The sequence below is a fragment of the Cetorhinus maximus genome, chromosome 29 (assembly GCF_964194155.1).
Source record: "Cetorhinus maximus chromosome 29, sCetMax3.hap1.1, whole genome shotgun sequence".
In the NCBI taxonomy this organism is placed as follows: domain Eukaryota; kingdom Metazoa; phylum Chordata; class Chondrichthyes; order Lamniformes; family Cetorhinidae; genus Cetorhinus; species Cetorhinus maximus.
The window spans coordinates 25,410,065-25,426,972 of record NC_135907.1 but is presented as its reverse complement, the minus strand read 5'-3'; the positions used below and the strand labels follow the sequence as shown (position 1 = coordinate 25,426,972).

Here is a 16,908-nt window from a genome sequence, read left to right as displayed (position 1 = left end):
TATTATGTTCCTAACGAGCCCGATGAAATGGCACAAATCCATTCCTTGTTGAGGTGCAACTTTTTAAGTGTATTTACCAATTCCTGAAATGTTTTACTTTATTCTCTCAGATGTGCTGTGCAGCCCCCACCCCACAGTTAAAATAGAGGCAAACAGCTGGAGTGAGGGCGCAAGCCCTGAACGCAACTCGGAGACAATGAGTGACTCGCTCGAGAAGAGTATGGACAATGACGCAGAGGGAGTGTGGAGTCCTGACATCGAGCAGAGCTTCCAGGAAGCGTTGGCCATCTACCCACCATGTGGCAGACGGAAAATTATCCTATCGGATGAAGGAAAAATGTATGGTGAGTGAGAGACACTTTCAGGGACTGGCTCAGCATAGATTCCTCAGTTTGTCTTGTTTCCATTAAAATGGAGAATGGTCCAATCTGTCAGCCTCATTGAGTGCATCTCAATCTGTAATTAGTGCACAAGTTTTGGCTCATACTATGTAATCATACTTTAGACTTGGTTGTCTTGAGATTGGTGCTGGGCAGTTTTCCGTCTAGATTTTCTTGGCACTGGGCAGGTTACTGTTATGTTTTTATAATGATATAAAGCCACCAATCGCTCATACGGGATTGAGCAAAAACATTGTAGGTTCATTCATTTAGATTAGGCACATGAGATATATATAGATATAAATCTGGAAGACACCAGTAGCAGGGTTGTTTGTGTACACTCTCTGCTCAAAGCAAAAGTGAAACTAAACCTGGATTGTACAACATACTTCCTTTATAGTGATGTCATGCTGCAATCCCTTAAAGGCATATTACAACAACAAATGCCTTTGGACACTATTTATTTGTCCACAAGCAGCTTCCATTTAAAAAAATCATTGAAATTTCACAAAAGCTGTGAGCAGCCTTTTAATTTTAATATGCAGAACATTCCAGATTGCTGGCATATACTCGCACCTTTCCCGAGAATATTGCTCCAGGCCACTTCATATTTGTGTTCTCCAATAAAATAAGTGAAGTTGCTTGAGAAGTTAGCTGTTGCGCATTCCCAGAAAGGTCACTTAATCATTCCCTGTATAAATGTGGGAGGGAGAAGGTTTGACGTAAAGAATTTCCAGCAATGTAGGCCTGAAAGTTTAAGGTTTGAAAAGGTAATAAATCTGGGCTGTCTGATGACATCCCTTTCACTTCCTCCTGTGAGAAAGGGACATTTACCATCTTTTTAGCAATATTCACCTTTTTGAAATTAAACATTTCCATCATAATTTACTTTCTGCCTGATATCTGCTTGTTTGACTAAACAATGTTTCAGTTGGATTAACCTTACTGATGTCCATGCCCCTCCAATTCCTGTGGACAGCGCTTATGTGCAGAGAGGAACTGTAATGTCCCTGAGGTCAAATAACCTAGAGGTGCCAACAATTTAGATTCATTCAGAAGAAAGGCTATTTCAGCAAAGCGCCAGTGGCAGAATAATACCCCAGGAGGAGAAGGTAGAGAGGAGAAATATAGGACAATAAATGCAATAAGAAAGATGGGTGTTGATGGCCTGAAATAGAAATGTTTAATTTCAAAAAGGTGTTCCTCCAAGTAAATCTCCCTTTCTCACAGGAGGGAGTGAAAGGGAATGTCATCACACAGCCCAGATTTATTACCTTTTCAAACCTTAATGGCCTGAAATCCTTCTTCAAGAGGCAAGTGAAGAGGAGCTGATGATCTTGTCTATGGTTTGCATGAGGTCAGATGAGGGTCAAGTGGAGAGAAGGAGCCAGTAGAGGCTCCTGTTGCCTCAGTAACTGCTTTTATATTGGGATTAGGGGATGTAAGGGGATGCTGGCCTTACAGAATTCAGCAAATGTTCTCAGGCTTGTTTCAAATCTTATTTGATATATGTAGGAGGGGCAATACCCTCAACCCAACTAACCCCAGTATGAAAGCTCCATTAAGACTAATTCATATTACTTAGATTAATGCAGGTGAACATAACTGTCTTGGGGCAGGAGGAGGTATACATTCTGTAGAGTCTTGCTTCACATTGGATGCCTGCTCCTTTTACACCAAGGATAGTCACAGAAAAGGAAAGTACAGTTGTTGAACAATCCTGAGTGCGCTAATAGCTACACTAACAACCAATTTAAGATAATCAGTCCAGCTCGTAACATGGCTCTTTAATGCTTGCTAGAAATAAAAAAACATACATTCATACACAGAGACTTATTCTCTGCAAACAAAAGGAATATGTTCAAGCCTTGCATCTTTTTTGAATTACCCAGGAGTTGGGGGAACCTCTCATCCCTTGTTGCTTTCTCCATGGCAACGCCTAGGCCAATTGCCTTTCCAACCAATCAGCACCTTTTCTCCTTTGGTATAAATGGTTGTGAATGTTTGAAATTTGGCATTCTTGAATTTGTCCTGATGAGTGCAAGATGGTAAGCTTCAGCAATCTGTCTCTCTTTTCAGCAATATTCGAGGACACGTTGTTTTCAGAGGAGGGGCAATGCTGAGCAGGTCACATTTATTGCCCATCCCTAGTTGTCTTCAGGGTACCATGAGCCAATCACATAATATACACTGGGGACATCTGCAGTGTTACCATCCTGTGGGGTGCCATTGTTGTTTAAAGGAGAAATCCAAATACCCAACAGTTAACCAACGGAACCACACCGCAAGATTTCACATTTATAAACAAAAACAAACTTCATTGTATATCAAAAGCAATTAAACAAAGTAAGCATTATTAACTTAACACTATAACTTGTAAAGACTTATGCTATAAACTCAGTTCTACTCTTTTACTCCTCCCCTCAATACCCCCCCTGGCCACCTGCCAATGAATTCCCTTGCAAAATCTTGAAGGTTCATTCACTTTTCCTGGGACCAACCCAAAAGGTATGCCACAGAGCTCCAGAATTCAGTTTAATTCTCCGTAGTATTCCAGCTATTCTCCAAGATTAGATTCTATAGGGTCCTTCCATTAGTTTTTTGGCTATGTAATCCTCCACCTTTTCCTTTACCAACCTCATGACTGTGGTTGCTAGCAGATATCCAACAGCTTTCCGAGCTAACTCTGCTGACTGCTTTCTGTCACAAGGCTCTGAGAGGACCACTGTAGATTTTTCCACGAGTTACAAGCGAGGGCAAATCTTCCAGCTGTCTTTCTGTCGTGAAATCCAGCTGAACTGCCTGCTTATGTCAGCAAACACACGCGCACATAAATTAAACAAAAGAACCTTCTAGCTAAGGTTCCACTCTGAGTCACAATCTACATGGCGACATGACATGCTTTAGGGTGATTCAGCCAGAAATGCAAATTAATTATTTTACCTTCAACATAACTCTTCAATTCTGCAACTCATATCTTTTTTTATTCATTCATGGGATGTGGGCATCACTGGCTAGGCCAGCATTTATTACCCATCCCTAATTACCCATGAGAAGGTGGTGGTGAGCTGCCTTCTTGAACCGCTACAGCCCATGTGGTGTAGGTACACCCACTGTGCTGTTAGGGAGGGAGTTCCAGGATTTTGACCCAGCGACAGTGAAGGAACAGTGATATATTTCCAAGTCAGGATGGTGTTTGGCATGGAGGGGAACTTGCAGCTGGTGCTGTTCCCATGTATCTGCTGCCCTTGTCCTTCTAGATGGTAGAATAAGTTATGTTGCTATTGGAGTTTATGACTCTCCCAGAATTGCTGGCTTTTGGCTTTCTTTATTGCGATGAAGAGAGACACTCTGCCTCGATCCAAAGGTCCAGAAATGGGGCACCTATTGATAATTTCTTTTCACTATAAAGTCTGACCTTGTAAGATAAACACAAGTTAATGAAATAAAAACAAAAAATGCTGGAAAAACTCAGCAGGTCTGACAGCATCTGTGGAGAGAAAGACAGAGTTAACGTTTCGAGTTTGTATGACTCTTCAGAGCTGAAGTCACACGGACTCAAAACATTATCTCTGTTTCTCTCTCCACAGATGCTGTCAGACCTGCTGAGTTTTCCCAGCATTTTCTGTTTTAATTAAACCCAGGCTTGTTTGAATTGCGTTCGCTTGAGATGCCAACCAATTTCTTAACCAGATGTCCCTATTTTTCTACAATTAAAAATTTAATTCCTAAAACTAAAAGTTTTATTCTAAAACATATATGAATTATGAACTAGATATTTGCAATAGTCGGGGCCAGATAATGTAGGGTGGCAGGGCCCCTTTAAGTGGACCTTCCTCATGTCTCTGTGGCCGGAAATTGGAAAGGAAACAGGATGTTGGAACTCCTGGATTTTGAAGTAACTGGGAGGATTCGGTGTACCTCAGTTGTGCGTCTATGTGGAGAACTTGCAGACCAGGTGTGACATGGAGCAGCTGCTGATTTGCTCCAGTTCTGGTTTAGCAGCTGCTCCATAACCAAGTGCAACAGGGAATTGATCAGGTTAAATGTTGGCCTGTCCCGAGAGGTTAAAATACCAGACGCGCCCCATATCCCTGAAAACCTCACAAGCAGAACTTACCAGTTGGACCTTTTGGGTGGGGGATGGAGCTAATTTTCACTTAATTTTCCTTTTTAAAACATAAAAAGCACCTCAGCTCAGTGGATTTTCCCATTTGGTTTGAAATTCTGTCATCAGCTTTTAATTGTTCCGTCCCCACCCCCCACCACCCTCCGTCCCCACCCTCCGTCCCCACCCTCCCTCCCCACCCTCCGTCCCCACCCTCCATCCCCACCCTCCCCTCCCTCCCCCTCCCTCCCCCACCCTCCCCCACCCTCCCCACCCTCCCCACCCTTTGTCCCCTCCGTCCCCACCCTCTGTCCCCTCCGTCCCCACCCTCTGTCCCCTCCGTCCCCACCCTCCGTCCCTTCCGTCCCCACCCTCCGTCCCCACCCTCCGTCCCCACCCTCTGTCCCCACCCTCCCCACCCTCCCCTACCTGGCCTGTTGCCAGTTCTCTGGTATTAGTCTATGGCCAGCTGGTATTTGAGAGATGCCTAAGACCCTCTTTCACACCATCTCCCCCACCCTCCGCACAGTGGGTCCAATCTTTGTGTATCTCACATGAGATCAACATTTGGGACCTGCCACAGGAGCATAAAATTTGTCGTTGAATAAAACAACAAAGCTTTACTTAACGCTGAGGTTAAACCTACAACAGCTGGGACTGAGTAGAAGAATATGTTTAACTTTCAGTTAAATGTGTGAAAGTCAAATGTCAAAGTGAACAGGTGAGGAAAGAAAGTGGGTTGGATTTAAAAAATCCGGGTTGGAATGATTTGCTGCAACATTCCCCTGACTCATGGTTTAGTTTCAAGGTCACTTCTGAACACAGCAACATCCTTGGTCACAAAGAGGAAATTTGATCTGTGCTGCACAGCAGAGGCTGTCTGGCCAGCGGAAGAGGGGGTGTGATTGGCGCTGTGCGTTTTTAAATAAATTCATCAACCAGCTTGTTCCCCATTTCAAAAGACATTTGGGGTCAGTCAGCTGCAGTCAGGTGAGATTCATAGGTTGACCTGCTACTTTTAACCTTTGAAACCAATTCACTTCTACATTGAGGTCAGTTTAGCTGTGGCAATGAGAAGTCTTCGATTTGCATGTGGCTAACATTTAATTCTAACATTTAATTCTAACATTTAATTCTAAGGGGCACCATGATGTCACGAGGTGGTCTATTGAACTGTGCATTGTCCATGTTATTTATCAGAGTTCTGATGTTTTGCCTGATTGATTGTCAGAAGCCACTCTAACCCACCTGTTGTGCCTGTTCTCATTTTAAAATGAGTACCTGGTGTTGCAGATTTTAATGTGTGGGGCCCCCTGCCCTCTACCAGTTTTCTCCCTCCTGTTCCTGAGCTTTGGCTTTTGGGGCCCAGTCCTATAGGGGCACCTACCCCCGGGGCCCTCGCCACCCCACCCCCACCCTCGCCCTCGCCCCCCTGCGCCAGTTGTATAGGGGCAGATATACTCTGCCACCCCCTGCGCCCTTTGCCCCCCCCTGCGCCCTTTGCCCCCCCCTGCGCCCTTTGCCCCCCCCTGCGCCCTTTGCCCCCCCTGCGCCCTTTGCCCCCCCCTGCGCCCTTTGCCCCCCCCTGCGCCCTTTGCCCCCCCCTGCGCCCTTTGCCCCCCCCTGCGCCCTTTGCCCCCCCCCCCACCTCCTCGCCCCTCTGCATTCTCATCCCAGTGACCGTTCCTTATGTGGAAACAATGATTTCTGGTCAACAGAGTGACCCAAATGCTTAAACCACTGTCTAGTCTCCAAACCAAACTACTGAGAAATCCACACCAGTGAAATCCACACCAGTGAACTCTTGCTTGTCCCATTTGGAGCACAATAACAACAATTACATTTAAAACATCCTAAATCCTCCCTTTCTTCACAGGGTATGCGTTATTTACCTAATTGTAGAGTGCTTAGGTACTGGTGAGTTGAGGCAAGTTTGTGAAGTGTTGGCCTTGTTCAGTGGGTTGCCTGAGTTAGAAGATGATGGAATCAAGTCCCAGTCTAGAGAACTGAGCACCTGAGCCTTGCTGAAACCCCAGTGCAGTACAGTGGGAGGGCTGCCTGTTAGAGGTGCTGTTTTTGGATGAGATGTTAAACTGTGGCCCTGACTGCCCTCTCTGGTGGACATAAATGATCCCAGGACCATATTCCATGAAGAGCAGGACTGCTTTCCTCAACATTTATCCCTCAACCAACATCACTAAAACAAATCACCCATTGTGGTTTATAGGATCTTACAGCACACAACTTGTGGGCCGCATTTCCCCATATTACTAACTGGAAGTGCTTAGTTGGCTTTAAGTGCCTCGGGGCATCCCAAGAATGTGAAAGGTGCTATACAAATTCACGTTTTCTTTTACTGCACATTGTTTTTTTTTTAGAGTTTTTCAGTTCTCCCGAGTTCTGTCGATTAGTGAGGAAGGTCTCACAATCTATGTTGATCTCTGTCGAGGTGCTGCAATTGGCCTCAGCACCCTGGACCCCACCAATCCTAATCTCGATAACTTGTGACTCTTGCTGAAAAAGATGTGAGAAGTGATTGGATAAGGGCAGAAACAGGCTGCAGTGTAGTCTCTTTGTGAACACGCTGACCTCGCTCTCTGAGCGCTGATGGGAGAAGCTGATAGCTTTGGAAACCGTCCCAGTGAGAGTCAGCTCAGAATTCTCTAAAAACAGGGAAATTATAAACCATTTGTCCTTCTTGACCCGACTCTGCATCTGCTCCTAGATTGAAATTCCAGACAGCCATGTGACCTGGACTCTTGTCCTCCGGTAACATAACCGCACAGACATTTCAAATATGTCGAATGTGCAGCGAATGCTGGGGTTGTGCCTTACACCATTTAATCCTGAATCAAGGTCAATGCCAGGACAGCACATTCTGATTAATGTGTGAGCTGTTGTTGCTCCTGCTTTGCAAGGGTCATGTCACGGGAAGAGGTGCCAGCTACATTTGAAATTCTTACATCAGCTTGTAACAGGTGATTGTGTGTCGATCAGATCCCAGATGTAAATCCGGCTCCCCCAGCCCCTGTCTGTTTAGCTTATCTCCTTACACTGCCCTTCCCCCTCCATACATCTCACCCACAAACCCCCCCACCCTTCTCTCCCCCACCCCCAGCTGCCCTCGTACATCTCCCCCTCTGCCCATGTCCATCAGGGTTACAAGTTAAAGAAATCTAACTGCCCCATTTGCACCCTGTCCCCTGAAGATTCTGTACAGTTGGGGAGTGGCTCCTGCCCTTCATCACCCTTGTGCCCGCTCTCCGGGGATGAGCCCAGGCAGTGGGCATGAGCAGGTTAACCAATCATCAGAGGTTTCTCAGCCAAGACTGGATCTCTTGTGACTCGTCTTCAGCGTTCGTTGGGAGGATGGGGATTTGGAGCAGGAACACAGGCTGATTTTTCTTTCTCCTGAGCACAAAGGCAACTATGAACCTGTCTCATCTCTGCAGCTGTCTGGCTGCATGGGGCTGACTCCATTTGTCTAAATGAGTTTGAAACCTATGCCTTGCTGACAGCGCAGTACAGGTCATTTCTTATATATTGATAGGTCAGTGTCAATGTGACACAAACTACAAGGACTTTGTCTGGAGGTTACTGAAGGTCAGTGTGTAGTTACAGCTTGTTCTCAGTGTGGGTAATGGTGTCTCTGTCATAAGGGGATTGTTTCAAACCCGTTCCAGTCCCCCTGCATTCAGAACAGGCTGTGGGGTGATGACTATCTACAGTTGAACACTGCACTTGTTAATGCTGGTGACTGGGATACTGAGTAATATAGACTTACAGAGAGAAAACCAATCTAACTGTCTCATAATGTGCTCCTAAACATTAAAAATACCAGGAACGAGGCCAAATAATTTCTACACGATACTGAACACCACATGAGGCATTGCAGAATTAACTGTCTGTTCCCACTCTCCAGGAAATAGAAATGACTTTGGATTTTTCCAGTTGAAGTGTGAATATCTGAATGTTTATAGTAATGGGAGAATGGGTTATAAAATTCTACATTGCAGGAATAGAATGAAATCATTTAATTAAACTGGTTACCGAGAGCATTAGTGGGCAGGAGGCCATTTTATATTGGGATTCAGGGATAGTGGATAGATGTCCATCCCGTATCCGGGATTGAGGGACAGTGGATAGATGTCCATCCCGTATCCGGGATTCAGGGACAGTGGATAGATGTCCATCCCGTATCCGGGATTCAGGGATAGTGGATAGATGTCCATCGCATATCCAGGATTCAGGGACAGTGGATAGATGTCCATCCCGTATCCGGGATTGAGGGACAGTGGATAGATGTCCATCCCGTATCCGGGATTCAGGGACAGTGGATAAATGTCCATCCCATATCCGGGATTCAGGGACAGTGGATAGATGTTAATCCCGTATCCGGGATTCAGGGACAGTGGATAGATGTCCATCCCGTATCCGGGATTGAGGGACAGTGGATAGATGTCCATCCCGTATCCGGGATGCGGAGACACTTTCCCAGGATACGGAAGTAGAATTTAGACCAGCCAATGCTGGAATTTTTTGCTTCCACGTTTACACTGAATTGTTTTCCCAAAATTATTTGATGAGAAACTGGAGAATGAATTTGAAACTACTCAAAGTGAAACTCTGTATGAGAGGTTTTGTAACACTCGAGTGGATGTGTGGATGTGTTTCAGTGAAGGGCTTTATTGCATTCTGTTCAGCATTGGGCCCATCACTGTCCTTCTAGGCATCGTCTCCCACACAAAATGTGCTGGCATCCAACACAGGAAAAACCCCAAAATTGCACAATGTGCAGCGTGAAATGTAGCACATGGTCCAGGAAGAGAGCTAACCTGAAGCTGCAATTGATTTTTGGTAGTATTCCCATCAGCAGTAGGAGACGTGCGGGGACACAGAGTTCAAGAGACACTGAAACCAATCACAATGCCTCTGGTGAAGGGTAACTCACTAAACACCAGAACCTCCTGACTGCACCCGCTGTTGGAACTAGTCACTGCCAATATATCCCCTGAATAAAAGGGACACCTTAGAACCTGGAACCAATGTTGGAGTTGAGATGACATTAACACCTGTATTTTCACATCAGAACCCTTGACTGCCACCCCTCTTCAAGAAATGCCCCTTTGAAAATTGACTGCCACCTCTCTTCAAGAAATGCCCTCTTTGAAGAAGTACGGTTCTGTCCTCCGACAGGATTTCCAACTGTCTCTTCTGCCCTGCTCATCTTCATTGCTTTCCATTTCTCTCCTGGTGTTTGACCCTTTTGTCTGTGACATCTTTTGATTATCTGCTCATCTCCACAATCACCACACCCTCAATGTGTCTCTCTCCCCCCACCACCCGCCCCCACCCCCGCCACCAACCTTAAACCAATTTATATTTCTCCCTTCTTCTAACTATGCTTCAGTTCTGCCGAAGGGCCATGAAGGCTCGAAACGTTAACTGATTTCTTCTCCGCCGATGCTGCCAGACCTGCTGAGTTTTTCCAGGTAATTCTGATTTTGTTTTGGATTTCCAGCATCCGCAGTAGCTTTTAGCTTTTTGTTTTTATCTGTGTTCATAAACCTGTAGGCGTGTGTCTTGTTGCATTTCTATGTTTGCTTTGCTTTACACAAACTGGCCCATCTTACACCAGGACTGATAAACTATAGATAGGTTTAGTTTATTAATAGATACAGTACAGGAAGGCTGAGCAGACAGGTCTTACTTTATGGATTTGGCAGCTATTACTCACAGGCAGCATCACTGCAATTCTACACACACACTACTACCCGCTGCTTACACCCTGCTCTACATCCTGGTTATTTAATGATTTGCACATTCCCTTAAAATGATATCACAACATCCCCATTTCTTTCCAAGATAACATTACATATGTTAAGAGTAAATATATATGCATAATATGGTGGTTGTGTAAGTGATTTACAGATAGATAGATCTCTGCTTAAGAGTCTACATAATGTATGGGTGGCTCACTAATCCTCCCAAATTGTGTTCAAAAAATTAGATCACTATTGTAAACACACATCTCTCCCGACAATACCTGTCTAAGTGACTTGAACACGTGTTGATGGTCCTCCTGTCATGTGGAACATCCTTCCTTAGCAGCTCTCTTAGTGCTGATGCTTTATTGGTAAAGTTGGGTATGTACGGCACTTAAAACAGTTGAAAAAATCTGAGGAATCTCTGCAAGTGCTCTTTGTCCTGGGGAGTGGGAATGTGTCCTACATCTTCCAGTTTGCCCGGGTCAGGATGGATCCTGAACCCAGGTAAATACAGCCAAGAAAGTTAATCTGAGCCACATTCACTTGGCATTTCTTGCTGGTAAAGACGCGTCTTTCCTGGTGAGCTGCTGCCCTCAGTGAGTGTAGATTTTGGTCATGCTCTTTGCTGACAGACCTGCTGAGTTTTTCCAGGTATTTTTGTTTTTGTTTTAGATTTCCAGCATCCGCAGTATTTTGTTTTTACCACGCTGATGTGGGTTTTCCAAAGGTAGTGTTTCTCAGGACAAATATTCTCCTGGCCCAAAACTGAGTCGCTTTCTTTAATTAAAAGATTTTCACAGTTTTTCAGCTCACCCCAAAACACCAGGGTTGATTTTCAGTGAGACTCCCCACTGCCCCCTCTCGCCCACAGCAACTTCTACAGCTCAAAACCTGGTTTGATAAATATCTTTTCACCCCTTTCATCTTAATTCTCCATTGTCTTTAAATAGTTCTTTGAAAACTCAGATTCCCAAATATTCAAACCTTTCATGTTCCTATTTTACCTCGGTTTTGGGTCAATAAAATGTAAACTCCTTCCCCTGTTTACTCACAAATCTCCTGTCGAATGCAAATGTTCTTTTTCATCTTTGAGACTCTTTGAATTGCAACAGCTACAAATCAATTTCAAAACTTATCCCCAAGTGCTAATTTTAAATCTATTCTGTTTCCTTGTAAGTTAACACCCACCATGAGGCCTCATTACAAAATGCGAGAAGATAACAGCTTTTAGTTTTTCATCCCTTAGATTCTATAGACAATCTGACTCCAGCAATCTTACCTTTGATTAACCCCAGACACACACACACACACACGCAGCTTACCCTTACCTACACAGAATATATATACACAAACACAGAAATATAAAAATATATCATCGCAATGTGCACACTGCACTTTCTAGGAAGGTTGATTGATGGAATTGCATCTTTGAAGTCTAGTACACCATCACTTCAGAATTCCCTATGGCATCGAATGTCTGTCTATGTAGGTCATAAACTGACTCAATGTGATTATTCTTGGCTTCTTCTCCTGTGTTTGATGTATTGTGATCCCGCATCTGGTCACAGTGTGGAGTTCAGTACACGTTAGTAACCCTGTTATTGCTGCTCCACTCGTGTCCACCAGGTAGAATATGTGTAGCTCCTGCTTTTCAAAGTCAATGTATCAACGCAATGAATGGATTGTGTACGTTAGCTTGATACAGATACAGACCCTTCAGGATTCTGACTGGTGAGATAATTGTACACAGTTAGCTTGTCTGTTGTAGGTTGCATCATTGACTGTGGATAATATAGATACAGACCCTTCAGGATTCTGACTGGCGAGAGTGCTCGCTCCCATGTCGACTCAGGCTGTGAGTGTATTTGCTGCTTTTCTCCAGCTATATGATGCTGATAGTAACAAACTGTTTGACTTTATCTACACATTGTGTCACATTCGCAATGTGGAAATCCTGTTCATTTTCCACTTGAAGATCTTTCCACTCTGAATCTTCCCTGCTCTGCCTGGCTGCTAACTTTGTGTATGTGCTAATGTGGGTCTCTGGCACACTCCCGCTGTTGCTGTCGGTAGGCTGCGCATACCTTTTACTTAGCTGCATCTTATTGTAACCTCAGGTTGCACCTCTGGAAGCAGATTTCTTAAGTAGGTAAGCCCAGTGTCTTTTCACAATGCTGCATATGTGTCAAAGACCTTGGAACACAGGACAGCTTTGGGGTGAATGCCGTGGGCCACACTTCCCCCGTGTCTTGCTTGCTTTCTGCATCCCTGCACCCTGTGCCAGTACTGGGAGCTGGGCCTCACACTTACAGATCTTGTTGTCCAGCTACAATGGTCTCACAGTTTCTGCTGTCTTTTAGCAGGTGTCATGACCTTTTATCTCCCAAAGGTCTTTGGAAGACTTTGATCAGTGTCAAAGCTGCGACCAGCTCCATTATCCATTCAGTTCAGTTTCTGAGAAATCGCAGTCCTTTCCCTGATCACAGCAGCTGCTGATGCTCTGATCCATTGATCCTTGTGCCCATTGCCTGTAGGACATCAGCTCGAAATGGTGAAATGTCAAGTTTGCTTTTACGCGAAGCTGATCTTCCAGTATGTTCTGCAGCCTGGCAGAATCCTCCTGATCCTCCTCGGGCAGGCTCCGAGTGTTGACTCTATGCAACCCCGCGTTTCCAAAGGCGACCTTTATTTTCTCCACTTGTTTACCTGGTTCTGTGATGGATAAATCTAAAAAACATGGATCCATCCTTTGTCTGAAAAGCCTAAATTTGGACAGGACAACTTTCCAATTCATGCTGGGAATTTGATGGTCACCTTCTGAATGTGTAGGGGATTTGTAACTTTACTCTGTGGAGAGATTCACTAGTGCAGCTGCTGTGATTTTTTTCCTTCTCCTGTTTTGTGTCTACAGTTCAGGTTTTGTCCATTTCGCATGGGAATAGTGTGTGAGGATGTCACAATGGCCCTGCAATTTTTCGTGCCCCGGCTGCACATCACAACTTTGGACCAACTTGGTGCTCCCATTAACCACCCATCCAGCTGGTCCACAAATTGGGTACTTGCTGTACTGCAAAGCATTGGCTGTAGAGGGACTGTGCCTCCTGGGTTTCAATGTACACGCAGCCTCTATTGTCTGCCGTTCATCCTGTGGTCTTCAAATTCACATCGCTGCCACCATGGTGTGTTTCTATGTTTGCTTCACACTAACTTACCAATCTCACCCCAGGACTGGTAAACTGTAGGTAGGTTTGGTTTAGTTGAAGATGCAGTACAGGAAGGCTCGATACACATCTACTTTATGGATTCAGCAATTATTACTTACAGGGACAGCATGGCTGCAATCCTACACACACACTACTAGTTGCTTGTCACACTGCTTTACATCCTGGCTACTTGCTCATTTACATATTCTGTTAAAGTGATATCACAATATGTCTATCCTGTGTATTATTTAGGAGAAGCTGTGAATAATATGGATAGTAACTTGTTGAAATCATCAGGTTCTTCATAGCAGTTCTCAGATAAAGAACAACTAGAAATGAAGAGATTTGAGCCCAGAATTTACTAGCAGTGACACACTTGAAGTAGGCTGCTCTCTCTCTGCTATTATATCGCTGTATTACCCAGAATGTTAGTCTGTAAGGATTATGAACACATCTGATGAGAAACAGCTGTAAAACTGAGCATGAGAGAAGTTCCAGGAACTTGGTGAGTCTTGGTCAACATCATTCTGCCCAAGTCAGTTTTCCTATCGGAGAACATAAACCTTTGTGTCTGAGGGATGGGTGATCTCATGTCCAATGGGTATTGGAGGGTGGGGAAAAAATGTTCATCATCCTCGAGGAATTAAACAGTAGGAGGTAATTCTGGGAGAGAGGTCAGCTTCACATCTCTAAGTCTTTGCACTCTGTAATTCAGTTGAATGTTTGTTTATAATTGTACATGTAGCTCATAATGGAGCCTGGCTCATTCAGTGGGGTTTTCAGGGAGATTGTATTTGGATCCATCCCATCGACTGGAGTCTGTATCAGATCTATAGATAGAAACTGTTGTGAGGGGAGGGGAGGCTGCTGGACAGGGAGAAAGAGAAGATTACAATATTACAGGTGCTGGAAATCTGAAATAAAAACAAAAAATACTGGAAAAACTCAACAGGTCCGGCAACATCTGTGGAGAGAGAAACAGTTAACATTTCAGGTCTGTGACCTTCCATTAGGACAAGAGGGAAGATTGTTTGTTTGGTTGAATGTAGGGAGGGAGATCCTTCCAACAACATGAAGAGTGCTCTTCATGAGAAAGAGAATTCTCGAAATAGCAACATTATTGCAAAGCAACAGAATGATTGAAAATTTGAACAGAATTACCTGGAAAAACTCAGCAGGTCTGGCAGCATCGGCGGTGAAGAAAAGAGTTGACGTTTCGAGTCCACATGACCCTTCAACAGAACTGTTCTGCTGAAGGGTCGTGAGGACTTGAAACGTCGACTCTTTTCTTCTCCGCAGATGCTGCCAGACCTGCTGAGTTTTTCCAGGTAATTCTGTTTTTGTTTTGGATTTCCAGCATCCGCAGTAGTTTTTTGTTTTTATCGAAAAGTTGAGTTGGTTTTGAAAGCTGTGGTAATTATAGTTTTATGTAATGTGTATTTTTCTTTAAGAAGGATGTTACAAAGGAAGATCACATGATCCTATGTAACCAATAGAGGATTAGCGTGGGCTATCTCAGTAGTCTGAGTTAACAAGCAGATGTTTGGAGACAGGGATTGAGTAGAAAGCAGATGTGTGTAACTGCTGACTACCTTTGTAAATAAACAGAATGTGTTCCACCTAAGAACTGTCTGCCGATCAACTCTGCCTATCGTACCAACTCTACCATCCCAAAACCCGAATCCAGGAGTCCCAACAAACTGGTGACCAGGAACCAACAAAAGTCAAGGGAAATTTTTTTTAAAGCCTATAAAAACTTTGTGCTTATAAACTTTAATTTTAAGCATTATGGTTTGAGTTTTTATTTGTGCTTATTATTTGCTACTAATGTATTCAGAGAGCAGGGGAGAAACTCTGAATCAATAGCATCATCAGACATACAAACATGTTGCTCCATTGTGATGTTAAATATTGTCCGACGGCACTGAGCAACATTCAAGGTTACTAGGCTTTGTTCATTAGACTGCTGTTGGATAATGTCCTCATGTTAGTTCAGCTGATCCTTTCGAGGCCTTTTGTGAACAGAGACAGGCGTGTGTAAATGGTGCTTGGCTCTGAAAGAGAAGAGGAAAGCGAGACGGCCAGCAGCTGTTCAGAAGGGCAGGGTCTTGCTGATCCACAGCACAGTAACAAGACTCTGCAGCTGAGAATCCTGCAGCCAGTACATCAGCACCTGCAGCCAGTGTAATGTGCAGAGTGACAATAAGGAGCAAATTGCAGAAAATCTGAACAATTGAGAAAGAGAAACCGGCCCAGAGGCTGAAATGTTTACCGAGTGGAGGAAAACAACAATTTCCTTCCGTTTGAACATTGCCACATTATGCTATTTTGCAATTATTTATAATGTGCAAAAAGAGCTAAATTAGTTGAACACAAGTTTGTCTGGTGACTGGAAGCTGATCACAAGCTGGTGATCGACCACCTTCACTAATGGGCCATCTCCACATTTCAGCCCTTGGAACCTCCAAGTTGCCAACTCCAAACTCGGTCACTTATTTTTAAAAAGGACACAAGGTGATTGGATTTCAAAATAAATCTGATCTCTCGGTGCGAGTGCTGCTGACACTGAGGTGGGTGACTCTGTGCGGGTGTGAGGAGCTGTTCAGTCAAAGCCGGCACTGTCTCCATACAAACCCCATGTTCCCGGGTGGGGGTGGGGGGTGTCCGTGGACCAGAGAGGATGAGACGAAATGTCAAAGTGTGAATTCCAGCTCGGTTAATAAATGATTATACTTGTGTTTCCTCGAGGGGAAGGAATATCGCAGGTGCTTTTCTATCTATTCTAAGCTGGTTGTATAGTTCACCTTAAACTGCCTCATTAATCGTTAACCTCTCCTGTCCTCAGGACGCAATGAGTTAATCGCTCGGTATATTAAGCCTGCGGACCGGAAAGACACGGACACGCAAACAGGTTTGTTTTGGGAACATTTTGTTTTTGATTCAATTTGTATATTTTGCTACCTGAACTCCTCCCCCACCTTCAGAGTTTGTGTGAGGTGGTGGGGGCACCGGGGGGAGGGGGTGGGAGTGTGGGGGCAGGTGGGGGGAGGGTGGGGGGGGGTTGTGATAGGTTGCCAACCCTCCAGGATTGGCCTGGAGTCTCCAGGACATTGCCCTGTGACCCCGGGAGACAACACATCGGGACATTAAACAATAATGTTTTTATTGGCATTTTCTTTGAGAGATTCTGTCTCTCGGATATAAAGCTGCTGGAGTGGGGGCTGTTTGTCTGACAGGCTAACATCCTGGGGGTAATGAGGCTTCTCCCTCTCCAATTGTCCGAGGAAGGCAGATCCTCATCAGGATGGATGTGTTGGCTGAATAATTTATTTGGGATTTGGGGGGTTGGGGGATGGGGGGATGGGGGGGTTTGGGGGTGGGGGGTTGGGGGGTTGGGGGGTGGGGGGGGTGGGGGGTAGTCATCTGGTGAAATCTCCAGGAACACGTTC

At 44.7% G+C, this 16,908-nt stretch overlaps 1 long non-coding RNA gene across 1 annotated transcript in view; it reads left to right on the top strand.

Annotated features, from left to right (window-relative positions):
- Positions 1–16,335, top strand: part of LOC144669469 (uncharacterized) — a 39,798-nt gene extending 23,463 nt beyond the window's left edge. The window contains exons 2-3 of the long non-coding RNA XR_013573672.1: positions 111–344; positions 16,305–16,335. This is a non-coding gene — a long non-coding RNA (uncharacterized LOC144669469). The remainder of the gene's footprint in view (positions 1–110; positions 345–16,304) is intronic.
- Positions 16,336–16,908: the final 573 nt, after the last annotated feature.